We start from the raw sequence: 20,734 nt of genomic DNA on the forward strand, positions 1-20,734 counted from the left end.
GCTCTGTGGGTGTTGTTCGCTCTCTGGGTGTTGTTCGCTCTCTGGGTGCTGCTCACTCTCTGGATGTAGTTTCGCCTCTGAGTGCTGTTCGATCTCTGGGTGCTGCTCGCTCTCTGGGTGCTGCTCGCTCTGTGGGTGTTGTTCGCTCTCTGGGTGTTGTTCAAACTCTGGGTGCTGCTCACTCTCTGGGTGTTGTTCGCTCTCTGGGTGCTGTTCACTCTCTGGGTGCTGTTCACTCTCTGGGTGCTGTTCGCTCTCAGGGTGCTGCTCACTCTCTGGGTGCTGTTTTCTCTCTGGGTGCTGTTCACTCTCTGGGTGCTGTTTTCTCTCTGGGTGCTGCTCACTCTCTGGGTGCTGCTCACTCTCTGGGTGTTGTTCGCTCTCTGGGTGCTGTTCATTCTCGGGGTTCTGTTCACTCTCTGGGTGTCGTTCGCTCTCTGGGTGCTGTTCACTCTCTGGGTGCAGTTCACTCTCTGGGTGCGATTAACTCTCTGGGACGTTTTCACTGCTGGGTGTTGCTCACTTTCTGGGGGCAGTTTGGCCTCTGGGTGATGTTTACTCTCTGGGTGCTGTTCACACTCTGGGTGCTGCTCACTCTCTGGGTGATATTGGCTCTCTGGATGCTGTTCGCTCTCTGGGTGTAGTTCGTTCTCTGGGTGCTGTTCGCTCTCTGGGTGCTGCTCACTCTCTGGATGTAGTTTCGCCTCTGAGTGCTGTTCGATCTCTGGGTGCTGTTCACTCTCTGGGTGTTGTTAGCTCTCTGGGTGCTGCTCACTCTCTGGATGCTGCTCACTCTCTAGGTGCTGTTTGCTCTCTGAGTGCTGTTCACTCCCTGGGTGCCACTCACTCACTGGGTGCTGCTCTCTCTATGGGTGCTGTTCACTCTCTAGGTGCTGTTCGCTCTCTGGGTGCTGTTCACTCTCTGGGTGTGGTTCACACTCTGGGTGCCGTTCGCTTTCTGGGTGCGGTTCGCTCTCCGGGTGTAGTTAGTTCTCTGGGTGCTGTTCGCCCACTCTGTGCTCTTCGCTCTCTGGGTGTAGTTTCGCCTCTGAGTGCTGTTCGATCTCTGGGTGCTGTTCACTCTCTGGGTGCTGTTCACTCTCTGGGTGCTGCTCGCTCTCTGGGTGCTGCTCACTCTCTGGGTGCTGCTCGCTCTCTGGGTGCTGCTCGCTCTGTGGGTGTTGTTCGCTCTCTGGGTGTTGTTCAAACTCTGGGTGCTGCTCACTCTCTGGGTGTTGTTCGCTCTCTGGGTGCTGTTCACTCTCTGGGTGCTGTTCACTCTCTGGGTGCTGTTCGCTCTCAGGGTGCTGCTCACTCTCTGGGTGCTGTTTTCTCTCTGGGTGCTGTTCACTCTCTGGGTGCTGTTTTCTCTCTGGGTGCTGCTCACTCTCTGGGTGCATTTTTGCTCTCTGGGTGCTGTTTCTGCCATGGGTGCTCCTCGCTCTCTGGGTGCTGTTCCGTCTCTGGGTGTTGTCCAATCTCAGGCTGCTGTTCACTCTCTGGGTTTATTCAAACACTCAGTTCATTCTCTGGATGCTGTTCCATTTTGAGATGCTGTTCGCTCTGTGTGTGCTACTCGCTCCCTGGGTGTTGTTCACCCTCTAGGTGCTGTTCACTCTCTGGGCTCTACTCACTCTCTGGGTGCTGTTCGCTCTCTGGGTGCTGTTCATTCTCTGGGTGCTGTTTGCTCTCTGGGTGCTGCTCACTCTCTGGGGGCTGCTCCCTCCCTGTGTGTTGTTCACTCTCTGGGTGCTGTTCACTCTGTAGGTGCTGCTCACATTCTGGGTGCTGCTTGCTCTCTGGGTGCTGTTTGCTCTCTGGGTGCTGCTGACTCACTGGGTTTATTCACACTCTGGGTTATGATTACTCTCTGTTTTCTCTCTGTGCAGTTCACTCTTGGGGTGCTGTTCGCTCTCTGGGTGTTGTTTGCTCTCTGGGCTCTGCTCAATCTCTGGGTGCTGTTTGCTCTCTGGGTGCTGCTCGCTCCCTGTGTGTTGTTCACACTCTGGGTGCTGTTTACTCTGTAGGAGCTGCTCACACTCTGGGTGCTGTTTGCTCTCTGGGTGCTGTTTGCTCTCTGGGTGCTGTTCCATCTCTGGGTGTTGTCCAATCTCTGGCTGCTGTTCACTCTCTGGGTTTATTCAAACTCTCAGTTCATTCACTGGATGCTGTTGCATTTTGAGATGCTGTTCGCTCTCTGTGTGCTACTCGCTCCCTGGGTGTTGTTTACCCTCTGGGTGTTGTTCACTCACTGGGTCTCATTTGTTCTCTGGGTGCTGCTCACTCTCGGGGTGCTGTTCACTCTCTGGGTGTTGTTCGCTCTCTGGGTGCTGCTCACTCTCGGGGTGCTGTTCACTCTCTGGGTGCTGCTCGCTCTCTGGGTGCTGTTCACTCTCTGGGTGTTGTTCGTTCTCTGGGTGCTGTTCACTCTCTGGGTGCTGCTCACTCTCTGGGTGCTGCTCACTCTCTGGGTGTTGTTCGCTCTCTGGGTGCTGTTCATTCTCGGGGTTCTGTTCACTCTCTGGGTGTCGTCCGCTCTCTGGGTGCTGTTCACTCTCTGGGTGCAGTTCACTCTCTGGGTGCGATTCACTCTCTGGGACGTTTTCACTGCTGGGTGTTGCTCACTTTCTGGGGGCAGTTTGGCCTCTGGGTGATGTTTACTCTCTGGGTGCTGTTCACACTCTGGGTGCTGCTCACTCTCTGGGTGATATTGGCTCTCTGGATGCTGTTCGCTCTCTGGGTGTAGTTCGTTCTCTGGGTGCTGTTCGCTCTCTGGGTGTTGTTCGTTCTCTGGGTGCTGTTCACTCTCTGGGTGCTGCTCACTCTCTGGGTGCTGCTCACTCTCTGGGTGTTGTTCGCTCTCTGGGTGCTGTTCATTCTCGGGGTTCTGTTCACTCTCTGGGTGTCGTCCGCTCTCTGGGTGCTGTTCACTCTCTGGGTGCAGTTCACTCTCTGGGTGCGATTCACTCTCTGGGACGTTTTCACTGCTGGGTGTTGCTCACTTTCTGGGGGCAGTTTGGCCTCTGGGTGATGTTTACTCTCTGGGTGCTGTTCACACTCTGGGTGCTGCTCACTCTCTGGGTGATATTGGCTCTCTGGATGCTGTTCGCTCTCTGGGTGTAGTTCGTTCTCTGGGTGCTGTTCGCTCTCTGGGTGCTGCTCACTCTCTGGGTGCTGCTCGCTCTCTGGGTGCTGTTCACTCTTCGGTGCTGTTTGCTCTCTGAGTGCTGTTCACTCCCTGGGTGCCACTCACTCACTGGGTGCGGTTCTCTCTCTGGGTGCTATTCTCTCTCTAGGTGCTGCTCACTCTGGGTGCTGTTTGCTCTCTGGGTGCCGTTTGCTCTCTGGGTGCTGTTCACTCTCTGCGTGCTGCTCCCTCCCTGTGTGTTGTTCCCTCTCTGGGTGCTGTTCACTCTCTGGGTGCTGTTCACTCTTTTGGTGCTTCTCGCTCTCTGGATGCTGCTCACTCTCTGGGTTGTGCTCACTCTCTGAGTGCTGTTCACTCTCTGGGTGCCATTCACTCACTGGGTGCTGTTCGCTCTCTAGGTGCTGTTCACTCTCTGGATGTAGTTTCGCCTCTGAGTGCTGTTCGATCTCTGGGTGCTGTTCACTCTCTGGGTGTTGTTAGCTCTCTGGGTGCTGCTCACTCTCTGGATGCTGTTCACTCTCTGGGTGCTACTCGCTCTCTGGGTGCTGCTCACTCTCTGGGTGCTGCTCACTCTCTGGGTGCTGCTCACTCTCTAGGTGCTGTTTGCTCTCTGAGTGCTGTTCACTCTCTGGGTGCCACTCACTCACTGGGTGCTGCTCTCTCTATGGGTGCTGTTCACTCTCTAGGTGCTGTTCGCTCTCTGGGTGCTGTTCACTCTCTGGGTGTGGTTCACACTCTGGGTGCGGTTCGCTTTCTGGGTGCGGTTCGCTCTCCGGGTGTAGTTAGTTCTCTGGATGCTGTTCGCCCACTCTGTGCTCTTCGCTCTCTGGGTGTAGTTTCGCCTCTGAGTGCTGTTCGATCTCTGGGTGCTGTTCACTCTCTGGGTTCTGTTCACTCTCTGGGTGCTGCTCGCTCTCTGGGTGCTGCTCACTCTCTGGGTGCTGCTCACTCTCTGGGTGCTGCTCGCTCTCTGGGTGCTGCTCGCTCTCTGGGTGTTGTTCGCTCTCTGGGTGTTGTTCAAACTCTGGGTGCTGCTCACTCTCTGGGCGTTGTTCGCTCTCTGGGTGCTGTTCACTCTCTGGGTGTCGTTCGCTCTCTGGGTGCTGTTCACTCTCTGGGTGATATTGGCTCTCTGGGTGCTGTTCGCTCTCCGGGTGTAGTTGTTCTCTGGGTGCTGTTCGCCCACTCTGTGCTCTTCGCTCTCTGGGTGTAGTTTCGCCTCAGAGTGCTGTTCGATCTCTGGGTGCTGTTCACTCTCTGGTTGCTGCTCGCTCTCTGGGTGCTGTTCACTCTCTGGGTTCTGTTCACTCTCTGGGTGCTGCTCGCTCTCTGGGTGCTGCTCACTCTCTGGGTGCTGCTCACTCTCTGGGTGTTGTTCGCTCTCTGGGTGTTGTTCAAACTCTGGGTGCTGCTCACTCTCTGGGCGTTGTTCGCTCTCTGGGTGCTGTTCACTCTCTGGGTGTCGTTCGCTCTCTGGGTGCTGTTCACTCCCTGGGTGATATTGGCTCTCTGGGTGCTGTTCGCTCTCCGGGTGTAGTTGTTCTCTGGGTGCTGTTCGCCCACTCTGTGCTCTTCGCTCTCTGGGTGTAGTTTCGCCTCAGAGTGCTGTTCGATCTCTGGGTGCTGTTCACTCTCTGGTTGCTGCTCGCTCTCTGGGTGCTGTTCACTCTCTGGGTGCTGCGCACTCTCTGGGTGTTGTTCACTCTCTGGGTGCTGCTCACTCTCGGGGTGCTGTTCACTCTCTGGGTGCTGTTCACTCTCTGGGTGTCGTTCGCTCTCTGGGTGCTGTTCACTCCCTGGGTGATATTGGCTCTCTGGGTGCTGTTCGCTCTCCGGGTGTAGTTGTTCTCTGGGTGCTGTTCGCCCACTCTGTGCTCTTCGCTCTCTGGGTGTAGTTTCGCCTCAGAGTGCTGTTCGATCTCTGGGTGCTGTTCACTCTCTGGTTGCTGCTCGCTCTCTGGGTGCTGTTCACTCTCTGGGTGCTGCGCACTCTCTGGGTGTTGTTCACTCTCTGGGTGCTGCTCACTCTCGGGGTGCTGTTCACTCTCTGGGTGCTGTTCACTCTCTGGGTGCTGTTCACTCTCTGGGTGCTGTTCACTCTCTGGGTGATATTGGCCCTCGGGGTTCTGTTCACTCTCTGGGTGTTGTTCGCTCTCTGGGTGCTGCTCACTCTCGGGGTGCTGCTCACTCTCGGGGTGCTGTTCACTCTCTGGGTGTTGTTCGCTCTCTGGGTGCTGTTCACTCCCTGGGCTCTGCTCAATCTCTGGGCGCTGTTCGCTCTCTGGGTGCTGTTCATTCTCTCGGTGCTGCTCACTCTGGGTGCTGTTTGCTCTCTGAGTGCCGTTTGCTCTCTGGGTGCTGCTCACCCTCTGGGTGCTGTTTGCTCTTTGGGTGCTGCTCACTCTCTGGGTGCTGTTTGCTCTCTGGGTGCTGCTCGCTCCCTGTGTGTTGTTCACACTCTGGGTGCTGTTTACTCTGTAGGAGCTGCTCACACTCTGGGTGCTGTTTGCTCTCTGGGTGCTGTTTGCTCTCTGGGTGCTGTTCCATCTCTGGGTGTTGTCCAATCTCTGGCTGCTGTTCACTCTCTGGGTTTATTCAAACTCTCAGTTAATTCACTGGATGCTGTTCCATTTTGAGATGCTGTTCGCTCTCTGTGTGCTACTCGCTCCCTGGGTGTTGTTTACCCTCTGGGTGTTGTTCACTCACTGGGTCTCGTTTGTTCTCTGGGTGCTGCTCACTCTCGGGGTGCTGTTCACTCTCTGGGTGTTGTTCGCTCTCTGGGTGCTGCTCACTCTCGGGGTGCTGTTCACTCTCTGGGTGCTGCTCGCTCTCTGGGTGCTGTTCACTCTCTGGGTGTTGTTCGCTCTCTGGGTGCTGTTCACTCTCTGGGTGCTGCTCACTCTCTGGGTGCTGCTCACACTCTGGGTGTTGTTCGCTCTCTGGGTGCTGTTCATTCTCGGGGTTCTGTTCACTCTCTGGGTGTCGTTCGCTCTCTGGGTGCTGTTCACTCTCTGGGTGCAGTTCACTCTCTGGGTGCGATTAACTCTCTGGGACGTTTTCACTGCTGGGTGTTGCTCACTTTCTGGGGGCAGTTTGGCCTCTGGGTGATGTTTACTCTCTGGGTGCTGTTCACACTCTGGGTGCTGCTCACTCTCTGGGTGATATTGGCTCTCTGGATGCTGTTCGCTCTCTGGGTGTAGTTCGTTCTCTGGGTGCTGTTCGCTCTCTGGGTGCTGCTCACTCTCTGGATGTAGTTTCGCCTCTGAGTGCTGTTCGATCTCTGGGTGCTGTTCACTCTCTGGGTGTTGTTAGCTCTCTGGGTGCTGCTCACTCTCTGGATGCTGTTCACTCTCTAGGTGCTGTTTGCTCTCTGAGTGCTGTTCACTCTCTGGGTGCCACTCACTCACTGGGTGCTGCTCTCTCTATGGGTGCTGTTCACTCTCTAGGTGCTGTTCGCTCTCTGGGTGCTGTTCACTCTCTGGGTGTGGTTCACACTCAGGGTGCCGTTCGCTTTCTGGGTGCGGTTCGCTCTCCGGGTGTAGTTAGTTCTCTGGGTGCTGTTCGCCCACTCTGTGCTCTTCGCTCTCTGGGTGTAGTTTCGCCTCTGAGTGCTGTTCGATCTCTGGGTGCTGTTCACTCTCTGGGTGCTGTTCACTCTCTGGGTGCTGCTCGCTCTCTGGGTGCTGCTCACTCTCTGGGTGCTGCTCGCTCTCTGGGTGCTGCTCGCTCTGTGGGTGTTGTTCGCTCTCTGGGTGTTGTTCAAACTCTGGGTGCTGCTCACTCTCTGGGTGTTGTTCGCTCTCTGGGTGCTGTTCACTCTCTGGGTGCTGTTCACTCTCTGGGTGCTGTTCGCTCTCAGGGTGCTGCTCACTCTCTGGGTGCTGTTTTCTCTCTGGGTGCTGTTCACTCTCTGGGTGCTGTTTTCTCTCTGGGTGCTGCTCACTCTCTGGGTGCATTTTTGCTCTCTGGGTGCTGTTTCTGCCATGGGTGCTCCTCGCTCTCTGGGTGCTGTTCCGTCTCTGGGTGTTGTCCAATCTCAGGCTGCTGTTCACTCTCTGGGTTTATTCAAACACTCAGTTCATTCTCTGGATGCTGTTCCATTTTGAGATGCTGTTCGCTCTGTGTGTGCTACTCGCTCCCTGGGTGTTGTTCACCCTCTAGGTGCTGTTCACTCTCTGGGCTCTACTCACTCTCTGGGTGCTGTTCGCTCTCTGGGTGCTGTTCATTCTCTGGGTGCTGTTTGCTCTCTGGGTGCTGCTCACTCTCTGGGGGCTGCTCCCTCCCTGTGTGTTGTTCACTCTCTGGGTGCTGTTCACTCTGTAGGTGCTGCTCACATTCTGGGTGCTGCTTGCTCTCTGGGTGCTGTTTGCTCTCTGGGTGCTGCTGACTCACTGGGTTTATTCACACTCTGGGTTATGATTACTCTCTGTTTTCTCTCTGTGCAGTTCACTCTTGGGGTGCTGTTCGCTCTCTGGGTGTTGTTTGCTCTCTGGGCTCTGCTCAATCTCTGGGTGCTGTTTGCTCTCTGGGTGCTGCTCGCTCCCTGTGTGTTGTTCACACTCTGGGTGCTGTTTACTCTGTAGGAGCTGCTCACACTCTGGGTGCTGTTTGCTCTCTGGGTGCTGTTTGCTCTCTGGGTGCTGTTCCATCTCTGGGTGTTGTCCAATCTCTGGCTGCTGTTCACTCTCTGGGTTTATTCAAACTCTCAGTTCATTCACTGGATGCTGTTGCATTTTGAGATGCTGTTCGCTCTCTGTGTGCTACTCGCTCCCTGGGTGTTGTTTACCCTCTGGGTGTTGTTCACTCACTGGGTCTCATTTGTTCTCTGGGTGCTGCTCACTCTCGGGGTGCTGTTCACTCTCTGGGTGTTGTTCGCTCTCTGGGTGCTGCTCACTCTCGGGGTGCTGTTCACTCTCTGGGTGCTGCTCGCTCTCTGGGTGCTGTTCACTCTCTGGGTGTTGTTCGTTCTCTGGGTGCTGTTCACTCTCTGGGTGCTGCTCACTCTCTGGGTGCTGCTCACTCTCTGGGTGTTGTTCGCTCTCTGGGTGCTGTTCATTCTCGGGGTTCTGTTCACTCTCTGGGTGTCGTCCGCTCTCTGGGTGCTGTTCACTCTCTGGGTGCAGTTCACTCTCTGGGTGCGATTCACTCTCTGGGACGTTTTCACTGCTGGGTGTTGCTCACTTTCTGGGGGCAGTTTGGCCTCTGGGTGATGTTTACTCTCTGGGTGCTGTTCACACTCTGGGTGCTGCTCACTCTCTGGGTGATATTGGCTCTCTGGATGCTGTTCGCTCTCTGGGTGTAGTTCGTTCTCTGGGTGCTGTTCGCTCTCTGGGTGTTGTTCGTTCTCTGGGTGCTGTTCACTCTCTGGGTGCTGCTCACTCTCTGGGTGCTGCTCACTCTCTGGGTGTTGTTCGCTCTCTGGGTGCTGTTCATTCTCGGGGTTCTGTTCACTCTCTGGGTGTCGTCCGCTCTCTGGGTGCTGTTCACTCTCTGGGTGCAGTTCACTCTCTGGGTGCGATTCACTCTCTGGGACGTTTTCACTGCTGGGTGTTGCTCACTTTCTGGGGGCAGTTTGGCCTCTGGGTGATGTTTACTCTCTGGGTGCTGTTCACACTCTGGGTGCTGCTCACTCTCTGGGTGATATTGGCTCTCTGGAAGCTGTTCGCTCTCTGGGTGTAGTTCGTTCTCTGGGTGCTGTTCGCTCTCTGGGTGCTGCTCACTCTCTGGGTGCTGCTCGCTCTCTGGGTGCTGTTCACTCTTCGGTGCTGTTTGCTCTCTGAGTGCTGTTCACTCCCTGGGTGCCACTCACTCACTGGGTGCGGTTCTCTCTCTGGGTGCTATTCTCTCTCTAGGTGCTGCTCACTCTGGGTGCTGTTTGCTCTCTGGGTGCCGTTTGCTCTCTGGGTGCTGTTCACTCTCTGCGTGCTGCTCCCTCCCTGTGTGTTGTTCCCTCTCTGGGTGCTGTTCACTCTCTGGGTGCTGTTCACTCTTTGGGTGCTTCTCGCTCTCTGGATGCTGCTCACTCTCTGGGTTGTGCTCACTCTCTGAGTGCTGTTCACTCTCTGGGTGCCATTCACTCACTGGGTGCTGTTCGCTCTCTAGGTGCTGTTCACTCTCTGGATGTAGTTTCGCCTCTGAGTGCTGTTCGATCTCTGGGTGCTGTTCACTCTCTGGGTGTTGTTAGCTCTCTGGGTGCTGCTCACTCTCTGGATGCTGTTCACTCTCTGGGTGCTACTCGCTCTCTGGGTGCTGCTCACTCTCTGGGTGCTGCTCACTCTCTGGGTGCTGCTCACTCTCTAGGTGCTGTTTGCTCTCTGAGTGCTGTTCACTCTCTGGGTGCCACTCACTCACTGGGTGCTGCTCTCTCTATGGGTGCTGTTCACTCTCTAGGTGCTGTTCGCTCTCTGGGTGCTGTTCACTCTCTGGGTGTGGTTCACACTCTGGGTGCGGTTCGCTTTCTGGGTGCGGTTCGCTCTCCGGGTGTAGTTAGTTCTCTGGATGCTGTTCGCCCACTCTGTGCTCTTCGCTCTCTGGGTGTAGTTTCGCCTCTGAGTGCTGTTCGATCTCTGGGTGCTGTTCACTCTCTGGGTTCTGTTCACTCTCTGGGTGCTGCTCGCTCTCTGGGTGCTGCTCACTCTCTGGGTGCTGCTCACTCTCTGGGTGCTGCTCGCTCTCTGGGTGCTGCTCGCTCTCTGGGTGTTGTTCGCTCTCTGGGTGTTGTTCAAACTCTGGGTGCTGCTCACTCTCTGGGCGTTGTTCGCTCTCTGGGTGCTGTTCACTCTCTGGGTGTCGTTCGCTCTCTGGGTGCTGTTCACTCTCTGGGTGATATTGGCTCTCTGGGTGCTGTTCGCTCTCCGGGTGTAGTTGTTCTCTGGGTGCTGTTCGCCCACTCTGTGCTCTTCGCTCTCTGGGTGTAGTTTCGCCTCAGAGTGCTGTTCGATCTCTGGGTGCTGTTCACTCTCTGGTTGCTGCTCGCTCTCTGGGTGCTGTTCACTCTCTGGGTTCTGTTCACTCTCTGGGTGCTGCTCGCTCTCTGGGTGCTGCTCACTCTCTGGGTGCTGCTCACTCTCTGGGTGTTGTTCGCTCTCTGGGTGTTGTTCAAACTCTGGGTGCTGCTCACTCTCTGGGCGTTGTTCGCTCTCTGGGTGCTGTTCACTCTCTGGGTGTCGTTCGCTCTCTGGGTGCTGTTCACTCTCTGGGTGATATTGGCTCTCTGGGTGCTGTTCGCTCTCCGGGTGTAGTTGTTCTCTGGGTGCTGTTCGCCCACTCTGTGCTCTTCGCTCTCTGGGTGTAGTTTCGCCTCAGAGTGCTGTTCGATCTCTGGGTGCTGTTCACTCTCTGGTTGCTGCTCGCTCTCTGGGTGCTGTTCACTCTCTGGGTGCTGCGCACTCTCTGGGTGTTGTTCACTCTCTGGGTGCTGCTCACTCTCGGGGTGCTGTTCACTCTCTGGGTGCTGTTCACTCTCTGGGTGCTGTTCACTCTCTGGGTGCTGTTCACTCTCTGGGTGATATTGGCCCTCGGGGTTCTGTTCACTCTCTGGGTGTCGTCCGCTCTCTGGGTGCTGTTCACTCTCTGGGTGCAGTTCAATCTCTGGGTGCGATTCACTCTCTGGGACGTTTTCACTGCTGGGTGTTGCTCACTTTCTGGGGGCAGTTTGGCCTCTGGGTGATGTTTACTCTCTGGGTGCTGTTCTCACTCTGGGTACTGCTCACTCTCTGGGTGATATTGGCTCTCTGGATGCTGTTCGCTCTCTGGGTGTAGTTCGTTCTCTGGGTGCTGTTCGCTCTCTGGGTGCTGCTCACTCTCTGGGTGCTGCTCGCTCTCTGGGTGCTGATCACTCTTCGGTGCTGTTTGCTCTCTGAGTGCTGTTCACTCCCTGGGTGCCACTCACTCACTGGGTGCGGTTCTCTCTCTGGGTGCTATTCTCTCTCTAGGTGCTGCTCACTCTGGGTGCTGTTTGCTCTCTGGGTGCCGTTTGCTCTCTGGGTGCTGTTCACTCTCTGCGTGCTGCTCCCTCCCTGTGTGTTGTTCCCTCTCTGGGTGCTGTTCACTCTCTGGGTGCTGTTCACTCTTTGGGTGCTTCTCGCTCTCTGGATGCTGCTCACTCTCTGGGTTGTGCTCACTCTCTGAGTGCTGTTCACTCTCTGGGTGCCACTCACTCACTGGGTGCTGTTCGCTCTCTAGGTGCTGTTCACTCTCTGGATGTAGTTTCGCCTCTGAGTGCTGTTCGATCTCTGGGTGCTGTTCACTCTCTGGGTGTTGTTAGCTCTCTGGGTGCTGCTCACTCTCTGGATGCTGTTCACTCTCTGGGTGCTGCTCGCTCTCTGGGTGCTGCTCACTCTCTGGATGCTGCTCGCTCTCTGGGTGCTGCTCACTCTCTGGGTGCTGCTCACTCTCTGGGTGCTGCTCGCTCTCTGGGTGCTGCTCGCTCTCTGGGTGTTGTTCGCTCTCTGGGTGTTGTTCAAACTCTGGGTGCTGCTCACTCTCTGGGCGTTGTTCGCTCTCTGGGTGCTGTTCACTCTCTGGGTGTCGTTCGCTCTCTGGGTGCTGTTCACTCTCTGGGTGATATTGGCTCTCTGGGTGCTGTTCACTCTCCGGGTGTAGTTGTTCTCTGGGTGCTGTTCGCCCACTCTGTGCTCTTCGCTCTCTGGGTGTAGTTTCGCCTCAGAGTGCTGTTCGATCTCTGGGTGCTGTTCACTCTCTGGTTGCTGCTCGCTCTCTGGGTGCTGTTCACTCTCTGGGTGCTGCGCACTCTCTGGGTGTTGTTCACTCTCTGGGTGCTGCTCACTCTCGGGGTGCTGTTCACTCTCTGGGTGCTGTTCACTCTCTGGGTGCTGTTCACTCTCTGGGTGCTGTTCACTCTCTGGGTGATATTGGCCCTCTGGGTGCTGTTCGCTCTCTGGGTGCGGTTCGCTCTCCGGGTGTAGTTAGTTCTCTGGGTGCTGTTCACTCTCTGCGTGCTGCTCCCTCCCTGTTTGTTGTACCCTCTCTGGGTGCTGTTCACTCTGTACGTGCTGCTCGCACTCTGGGTGCTGTTCGCTCTCAGGGTGCTGCTCACTCTCTGGGTGCTGTTCACTCTCTGGGTGCTGTTCGCTCTCAGGGTGCTGCTCACTCTCTGGGTGCTGTTTTCTCTCTGGGTGCTGTTCACTCTCTGGGTGCTGTTTTCTCTCTGGGTGCTGCTCACTCTCTGGGTGCATTTTTGCTCTCTGGGTGCTGTTTCTGCCATGGGTGCTCCTCGCTCTCTGGGTGCTGTTCCATCTCTGGGTGCTGTCCAATCTCAGGCTGCTGTTCACTCTCTGGGTTTATTCAAACTCTCAGTTCATTCTCTGGATGCTGTTCCATTTTGAGATGCTGTTCGCTCTCTGTGTGCTACTCGCTCCCTGGGTGTTGTTCACCCTCTAGGTGCTGTTCACTCTCTGGGCTCTACTCACTCTCTGGGTGCTGTTCGCTCTCTGGGTGCTGTTCATTCTCTGGGTGCTGTTTGCTCTCTGGGTGCTGCTGACTCACTGGGTTTATTCACACTCTGGGTTATGATTACTCTCTGTTTTCTCTCTGTGCAGTTCACTCTTGGGGTGCTGTTCGCTCTCTGGGTGCTGTTCACTCTCTGGATGCTGTTTCGTCTGTGGGTGCTGCTTGCTCTCTACTACGTTCACTCTCTGGGTGCTGTTCACTCTCTGGGTGTTGTTTGCTCTCTGGGCTCTGCTCAATCTCTGGGTGCTGTTTGCTCTCTGGGTGCTGCTCGCTCCCTGTGTATTGTTCACACTCTGGGTGCTGTTTACTCTGTAGGAGCTGCTCACACTCTGGGTGCTGTTTGCTCTCTGGGTGCTGTTTGCTCTCTGGGTGCTGTTCCATCTCTGGGTGTTGTCCAATCTCTGGCTGCTGTTCACTCTCTGGGTTTATTCAAACTCTCAGTTCATTCACTGGATGCTGTTCCATTTTGAGATGCTGTTCGCTCTCTGTGTGCTACTCGCTCCCTGAGTGTTGTTTACCCTCTGGGTGTTGTTCACTCACTGGGTCTCGTTTGTTGTCTGGGTGCTGCTCACTCTCGGGGTGCTGTTCACTCTCTGGGTGTTGTTCGCTCTCTGGGTGCTGCTCACTCTCGGGGTGATGTTTACTCTCTGGGTGCTGCTCGCTCTCTGGGTGCTGTTCACTCTCTGGGTGTTGTTCGCTCTCTGGGTGCTGTTCACTCTCTGGGTGCTGCTCACTCTCTGGGTGCTGCTCACTCTCTGGGTGTTGTTCGCTCTCTGGGTGCTGTTCATTCTCGGGGGTTCTGTTCACTCTCTGGGTGTCGTCCGCTCTCTGGGTGCTGTTCACTCTCTGGGTGCAGATCAATCTCTGGGTGCGATTCACTCTCTGGGACATTTTCACTGCTGGGTGTTGCTCACTTTCTGGGGGCAGTTTGGCCTCTGGGTGATGTTTACTCTCTGGGTGCTGTTCTCACTCTGGGTGCTGCTCACTCTCTGGGTGATATTGGCTCTCTGGATGCTGTTCGCTCTCTGGGTGTAGTTCGTTCTCTGGGTGCTGTTCGCTCTTTGGGTGCTGCTCACTCTCTGGGTGCTGCTCGCTCTCTGGGTGCTGATCACTCTTCGGTGCTGTTTGCTCTCTGAGTGCTGTTCACTCCCTGGGTGCTGTTCATTCTCGGGGTTCTGTTCACTCTCTGGGTGTCGTCCGCTCTCTGGTTGATGTTCACTCTCTGGGTGCAGTTCACTCTCTGGGTGCGATTCACTCTCTGGGACGTTTTCACTGCTGGGTGTTGCTCACTTTCTGGGGGCAGTTTGGCCTCTGGGTGATGTTTACTCTCTGGGTGCTGTTCACACTCTGGGTGCTGCTCACTCTCTGGGTGATATTGGCTCTCTGGATGCTGTTCGCTCTCTGGGTGTAGTTCGTTCTCTGGGTGCTGTTCGCTCTCTGGGTGCTGCTCACTCTCTGGGTGCTGCTCGCTCTCTGGGTGCTGTTCACTCTTCGGTGCTGTTTGCTCTCTGAGTGCTGTTCACTCCCTGGGTGCCACTCACTCACTGGGTGCGGTTCTCTCTCTGGGTGCTATTCTCTCTCTAGGTGCTGCTCACTCTGGGTGCTGTTTGCTCTCTGGGTGCCGTTTGCTCTCTGGGTGCTGTTCACTCTCTGCGTGCTGCTCCCTCCCTGTGTGTTGTTCCCTCTCTGGGTGCTGTTCACTCTCTGGGTGCTGTTCACTCTTTGGGTGCTTCTCGCTCTCTGGATGCTGCTCACTCTCTGGGTTGTGCTCACTCTCTGAGTGCTGTTCACTCTCTGGGTGCCACTCACCCACTGGGTGCTGTTCGCTCTCTAGGTGCTGTTCACTCTCTGGGTGCTGCTCACTCTCTGGGTGCTGCTCACTCTCTAGGTGCTGTTTGCTCTCTGAGTGCTGTTCACTCTCTGGATGCTGTTCACTCTCTGGGTGTGGTTCACACTCTGGGTGCGGTTCGCTTTCTGGGTGCGGTTCGCTCTCCAGGTGTAGTTAGTTCTCTGGATGCTGTTCGCCCACTCTGTGCTCTTCGCTCTCTGGGTGTAGTTTCGCCTCTCAGTGCTGTTCGATCTCTGGGTGCTGTTCACTCTCTGGGTTCTGTTCACTCTCTGGGTGCTGCTCGCTCTCTGGGTGCTGCTCCCTCTCTGGGTGCTGCTCACTCTCTGGGTGCTGCTCGCTCTCTGGGTGCTGCTCGCTCTCTGGGTGTTGTTCGCTCTCTGGGTGTTGTTCAAACTCTGGGTGCTGCTCACTCTCTGGGCGTTGTTCGCTCTCTGGGTGCTGTTCACTCTCTGGGTGTCGTTCGCTCTCTGGGTGCTGTTCACTCTCTGGGTGATATTGGCTCTCTGGGTGCTGTTCGCTCTCCGGGTGTAGTTGTTCTCTGGGTGCTGTTCGCCCACTCTGTGCTCTTCGCTCTCTGGGTGTAGTTTCGCCTCAGAGTGCTGTTCGATCTCTGGGTGCTGTTCACTCTCTGGTTGCTGCTCGCTCTCTGGGTGCTGTTCAATCTCTGGGTGTTGTTCGCTCTCTGGGTGCTGTTCACTCTCTGGGTGCTGCGCACTCTCTGGGTGCTGCTCACTCTCTGGGTGTTGTTCGCTCTCTGGGTGCTGTTCACTCTCGGGGTTCTGTTCACTCTCTGGGTGTCGTTCGCTCTCTGGGTGCTGTTCACTCTCTGGGTGCTGTTCACTCTCTGGGTGTTGTTCGCTCTCTGGGTGCTGTTCACTCTCTGGGTGCTGCGCCTTCTCTGGGTGTTGTTCGCTCCCTGGGTGTTGTTCGCTCTCTGGGTGCTGTTCACTCTCTGGGTGTTGTTCGCTCTCTGGGTGCTGTTCGCTCTCTGGGTGCTGTTCACTCTCTGGGTGTCGTTCGCTCTCTGGGTGCTGTTCACTCTCTGGGTGCAGTTCACTCTCTGGGTGCGATTCACTCTCTGGGACGTGTTCACTGCTGGGTGTTGCTCACTTTCTGGGGGCAGTTTAGCCTCTGAGTGATGTTTACTCTCTGTGTGCTGTTCACTCTCTGGCTGCTGCTCACTCTCTAGGTGATATTGGCTCTCTGGATGCTGTTCGCTCTCTGGGTGTAGTTCGTTCTCTGGGTCCTGTTCGCTCTCTGGGTGCTGCTCACTCTCTTGGTGCTGCTCACTCTCTGGGTGCTGTTCACTCTCTAGGTGCTGTTTGCTCTCTGAGTGCTGTTCACTCCCTGGGTTCCACTCACTCACTGGGTGCTGTTCGCTCACTGGGTGCTATTCTCTCTCTCGGTGCTGCTCACTCTGGGTGCTGTTTGCTCTCTGGGTGCCGTTTGCTCCCTGTGTGTTGTTCCCTCTCTGGGTGCTGTTCACTCTCTGGGTGCTGTTCACTCTTTGGGTGCTTCTCGCTCTCTGGATGCTGCTCACTCACTGGGTGCTGTTTGCTCTCTGTGTGCCGTTTACTCCATGTGTGTTGTTCCCTCTCTGGGTGCCGTTAGCTCTCTGGGTGCTGCTCACTCTCTGGATGCTGTTCACTCTCTGGGTGCTGCTCGCTCTCTGGGTGCTGCTCACTCTCTAGGTGCTGTTTGCTCTCTGAGTGCTGTTCACTCTCTGGGTGCGACTCACTCACTGGGTGCTGCTCTCTCTATGGGTGTTGTTCACTCTCTAGGTGCTGTTCGCTCTCTGGGTGCTGTTCACTCTCTGGGTGTGGTTCACACTCTGGGTGTGGTTCGCTTTCTGGGTGCGGTTCGCTCTCCGGGTGTAGTTAGTTCTCTGGGTGCTGTCCGCCCACTCTGCTCTTCGCTCTCTGGGTGTAGTTTCGCCTCTGAGTGCTGTTCGATCTCTGGGTGCTGTTCACTCTCTGGGTGCTGTTCACTCTCTGGGTGCTGCTCGCTCTCTGCGTGCTGCTCACTCTCTGGGTGCTGCTCACTCACTGGGTGCTGCTCGCTCTCTGGGTGCTGCTCGCTCTGTGGGTGTTGTTCGCTCTCTGGGTGTTGTTCAAGCTCTGGGTGCTGCTCACTCTCTGGGTGTTGTTCGCTCTCTGGGTGCTGTTCACTCTCTGGGTGTCGTTCGCTCTCTGGGTGCTGTTCACTCTCTGGGTGATATTGGCTCTCTGGGTGCTGTTCGCTCTCTGGGTGTAGTTAGTTCTCTGGGTGCTGTTCGCCCACTCTGTGCTCTTCGCTCTCTGGGTGTAGTTTCGCCTCACAGTGCTGTTCGATCTCTGGGTGCTGTTCACTCTCTGGTTGCTGCTCGCTCTCTGGGTGCTGTTCACTCTCTGGGTGTTGTTCGCTCTCTGGGTGCTGTTCACTCTCTGGGTGCTGCGCACTCTCTGGGTGCTGCTCACTCTCTGGGTGTTGTTCGCTCTCTGGGTGCTGTTCACTCTCGGGGTTCTGTTCACTCTCTGGGTGTCGTTCGCTCTCTGGGTGCTGTTCTCTCTCTGGGTGCTGTTCACTCTCTGGGTGTTGTTCGCTCTCTGGGTGCTGTTCACTCTCTGGGTGCTGCGCACTCTCTGGGTGTTGTTCGCTCTCTGGGTGTTGTTCGCTCTCTGGGTGTTGTTCGCTCTCTGGCTGCTGCTCACTCTCTGGGTGCTGCTCACTCTCTGGGTGCTGCTCGCTCTCTGGGTGCTGCTCGCTCTGTGGGTGTTGTTCGCTCTCTGGGTGTTGTTCCAACTCTGGGTGCAGCTCACTCTCTGGGTGTTGTTCGCTCTCTGGGTGCTGTTCACTCTCTGGGTGCTGTTCACTCTCTGGGTGTTGTTCGCTCTCTGGGTGCTGTTCACTCTCTGGGTGCTGCGCACTCTCTGGGTGTTGTTCGCTCTCTGGGTGCTGTTCACTCTCTGGGTGTTGTTCGCTCTCTGGGTGCTGCTCACTCTCTGGGTGCTGCTCACTCTCTGGGTGCTGCTCGCTCTCTGGGTGCTGCTCGCTCTGTGGGTGTTGTTCGCTCTCTGGGTGCTGTTCAAACTCTGGGTGCTGCTCACTCTCTGGGTGTTGTTCACTCTCTGGGTGCTGCTCACTCTCTGGGTGCTGCTCACTCTCTGGGTGCTGCTCACTCTCTGGGTGTTGTTCGCTCTCTGGGTGCTGTTCACTCTCTGGGTGTCGTTCGCTCTCTGGGTGCTGTTCACTCTCTGGGTGATATTGGCTCTCTGGGTGCTGTTCGCTCTCCGGGTGTAGTTAGTTCTCTGGGTGCTGTTCGCCCACTCTGTGCTCTTCGCTCTCTGGGTGTAGTTTCGCCTCACTCTCTGGGTGCTGCTCACTCTCTGGGTGCTGCTCACTCTCGGGGTGCTGCTCGCTCTCTGGATGCTGCGCACTCTCTGGGTGCGGCTCACTCTCTGGGTGTTGTTCGCTCTCTGGGTGCTGTTCACTCTCGGGGTTCTGTTCACTCTCTGGGTGTCGTTCGCTCTCTGGGTGTCGTTCGCTCTCTGGGTGCTGTTCACTCTCTGGGTGATATTGGCTCTCTGGGTGCTGTTCACTCTCTGGGTGCTGCGCACTCTCTGGGTGTTGTTCGCTCTCTGGGTGTTGTTCGCTCTCTGGGTGCTGTTCACTCTCTGGGTGTTGTTCGCTCTCTGGGTGCTGTTCGCTCTCTGGGTGCTGTTCACTCTCTGGGTGTCGTTCGTTCTCTGGGTGCTGTTCACTCTCTGGGTGCAGTTCACTCTCTGGGTGCGATTCACTCTCTGAGACGTGTTCACTGCTGGGTGTTGCTCACTTTCTGGGGGCAGTTTGGCCTCTGAGTGATGTTTACTCTCTGTGTGCTGTTCACTCTCTGGCTGCTGCTCACTCTCTGGGTGATATTGGCTCTCTGGATGCTGTTCGCTCTCTGGGTGTAGTTCGTTCTCTGGGTCCTGTTCGCTCTCTGGGTGCTGCTCACTCTCTGGGTGCTGCTCACTCTCTGGGTGCTGTTCACTCTCTCAGTGCTGTTTGCTCTCTGAGTGCTGTTCATCCCTGGGTTCCACTCACTCACTGGGTGCTGTTCTCTCACTGGGTGCTATTCTCTCTCTAGGTTCTGCTCACTCTGGGTGCTGTTTGCTCTCTGGGTGCCGTTTGCTCCCTGTGTGTTGTTCCCTCTCTGGGTGCTGTTCACTCTCTGGGTGCTGTTCACTCTTTGGGTGCTTCTCGCTCTCTGGATGCTGCTCACTCACTGGGTGCTGTTTGCTCTCTGTGTGCCGTTTGCTCCCTGTGTGTTGTTCCCTCTCTGGGTGCCGTTAGCTCTCTGGGTGCTGCTCACTCTCTGGATGCTGTTCACTCTCTGGGTGCTGCTCGCTCTCTGGGTGCTGCTCACTCTCTGGGTGCTGCTCACTCTCTAGGTGCTGTTTGCTCTCTGAGTGCTGTTCACTCTCTGGGTGCGACTCACTCACTGGGTGCTGCTCTCTCTATGGGTGTTGTTCACTCTCTGGGTGTGGTTCACACTCTGGGTGCGGTTCGCTTTCTGGGTGCGGTTCGCTCTCCGGGTGTAGTTAGTTCTCTGGGTGCTGTCCCCCACTCTGTGCTCTTCGCTCTCTGGGTGTAGTTTCGCCTCTGAGTGCTGTTCGATCTCTGGGTGCTGTTCACTCTCTGGGTGCTGTTCACTCTCTGGGTGCTGCTCGCTCTCTGGGTGCTGCTCACTCTCTGGGTGCTGCTCACTCTCTGGGTGCTGCTCGCTCTCTGGGTGCTGCTCGCTCTGTGGGTGTTGTTCGCTCTCTGTGTGTTGTTCAATCTCTGGGTGCTGCTCACTCTCTGGGTGTTGTTCGCTCTCTGGGTGCTGTTCACTCTCTGGGTGTCGTTCGCTCTCTGGGTGCTGTTCACTCTCTGGGTGATATTGGCTCTCTGGGTGCTGTTCGCTCTCCGGGTGTAGTTAGTTCTCTGGGTGCTGTTCGCCCACTCTGTGCTCTTCGCTCTCTGGGTGTAGTTTCGCCTCAGAGTGCTGTTCGATCTCTGGGTGCTGTTCACTCTCTGGTTGCTGCTCGCTCTCTGGGTGCTGTTCACTCTCTGGGTGTTGTTCGCTCTCTGGGTGCTGTTCACTCTCTGGGTGCCGCGCACTCTCTGGGTGCTGCTCACTCTCTGGGTGTTGTTCGCTCTCTGGGTGCTGTTCACTCTCGGGGTTCTGCTCACTCTCTGGGTGTCGTTCGCTCTCTGGGTGCTGTTCACTCTCTGGGTGCTGTTCACTCTCTGGGTGTTGTTCGCTCTCTGGGTGCTGTTCACTCTCTGGGTGCTGCGCACTCTCTGGGTGTTGTTCGCTCTCTGGGTGCTGCTCACTCTCAGGGTGCTGCTCGCTCTCTGGGTGTTGTTCGCTCTCTGGGTGCTGTTCACTCTCTGGGTGTTGTTCGCTCTCTGGGTGCTGTTCGCTCTCTGGGTGCTGTTCACTCTCTGGGTGTCGTTCGCTCTCTGGGTGCTGTTCACTCTCTGGGTGCAGTTCACTCTCTGGTTGCGATTCACTCTCTGGGACGTGTTCACTGCTGGGTGTTGCTCACTTTCTGGGGGCAGTTTGGCCTCTGATTGATGTTTACTCTCTGTGTGCTGTTCACTCTCTGGCTGCTGCTCACTCTCTGGGTGATATTGGCTCTCTGGATGCTGTTCGCTCTCTGGGTGTAGTTCGTTCTGGGTGCTGTTCGCTCTCTGGGTGCTGCTCACTCTCTGGGTGCTGCTCACTCTCTGGGTGCTGTTCACTCTCTAGATGCTGTTTGCTCTCTGAGTGCTCTTCACTCCCTGGGTGCCACTCACTCACTGGGTGCTGTTCTCTCACCAGTGCTATTCTCTCTCTAGGTGCTGCTCACTCTGGGTGCTGTTTGCTCTCTGGGTGCCGTTTGCTCCCTGTGTGTTGTTCCCTCTCTGGGTGCTGTTCACTCTCTGGGTGCTGTTCACTCTTTGGGTGCTTCTCGCTCTCTGGATGCTGCTCACTCACTGGGTGCTGTTCGCTCTCTAGGTGCTGTTCACTCTCTGGATGTAGTTTCGCCTCTGAGTGCTGTTCGATCTCTGGGTGCTGTTCGATCTCCGGGTGCTGTTCACTCTCTGGGTGCTGTTCACGCTCTGGGTGCCGCTCACTCTCGGTGTGCTGTTCCCTCGCTGGGTGCTGTTCACTCTGTAGGTGCTGCTCACTCTCTGGGTGCTGTTTGCTCTCTGGGTCCTGCTCACTCTCTGGGGGCTGTTTGGCCTCTGGGTGATGTTCACTCTCTGGGTGCTGTTCA

General features: G+C 56.2%; 1 protein-coding gene across 2 annotated transcripts in view; it reads left to right on the forward strand.

Moving 5' to 3' along the window:
• The window catches only part of kcnh6a (potassium voltage-gated channel, subfamily H (eag-related), member 6a), a 433,047-nt gene that overhangs the window by 169,894 nt on the left and 242,419 nt on the right, over positions 1–20,734 (forward strand). The gene's annotated exons all lie outside the window — the stretch shown is intronic.

This window comes from Scyliorhinus torazame, chromosome 21 (genome assembly GCF_047496885.1).
Source record: "Scyliorhinus torazame isolate Kashiwa2021f chromosome 21, sScyTor2.1, whole genome shotgun sequence".
Lineage (NCBI taxonomy): Eukaryota > Metazoa > Chordata > Chondrichthyes > Carcharhiniformes > Scyliorhinidae > Scyliorhinus > Scyliorhinus torazame.